An 829-nucleotide genomic window follows, 5' to 3' on the forward strand; every position below is an offset into this window, starting at 1 on the left:
ATCCACACACTGTTTCTATACTCCTTTCATACGAATGTAAAAAGGCCTAGAAATTTTGAAATACAGTTGCAATTGCGACAGATATACGCAATACGAACGCTTGAGCACGTCCATTGGAGCTTTCGACCTACTTGTTCCTTGTCAATACGGCTCAAGTTTTGTGATTGGTACCTCAGCATTACGTGATCATTGTATGCTTTGCAATGGACGTCTTTGTAACGTTTGCCTTAAGCAGACATAAGTACGGCTTCAAAGATTTTTCAAAATGCAAAAGATTCATTCATAGATCTAATTCCAAGCAGCATGTATCGACGAAGGTACACAATTCTAGATTCCTTTTTCTATATTTAAATATTCGTAAAAATTTTAACACTACTGCAGATTTTTTTTCGGTTTAAATTTGCCGCGTCACCGATGATATCTGACAGATGTGAATGTGACATTTAATGAGAGGGTATGTTATAATGACATAACCTCTTATTATTATTTGTTTCGTAATGAACCAAGTTCGTAATGAACTTGGCTCATTACGAAACAAATGTATCGTTTCAGGCTTAAATTGATCTAAGTCTGAAACGATACATTACATGTTGTTTCTTGTTTTTCAGATGAGTATTGTTTGCTTATAATAAAATGTAGACAAAACGTTCTGAGTAAAGCAAATAAAGTTTGTTTTTTCAGAGCATCGCGTTTTCGTTTTCCCTTTATTGAACATAATAAGAAGCATTGAAATGTTTTCAAATGAACAATAGGATTGTTAAACACAATTTTACAAACAACATATTTTAATTTTTTTATACATACGCTATATTATTTATATCAAGTGATC

This window comes from Pieris napi, chromosome 17, assembly GCF_905475465.1.
Source record: "Pieris napi chromosome 17, ilPieNapi1.2, whole genome shotgun sequence".
In the NCBI taxonomy this organism is placed as follows: Eukaryota; Metazoa; Arthropoda; class Insecta; order Lepidoptera; family Pieridae; genus Pieris; species Pieris napi.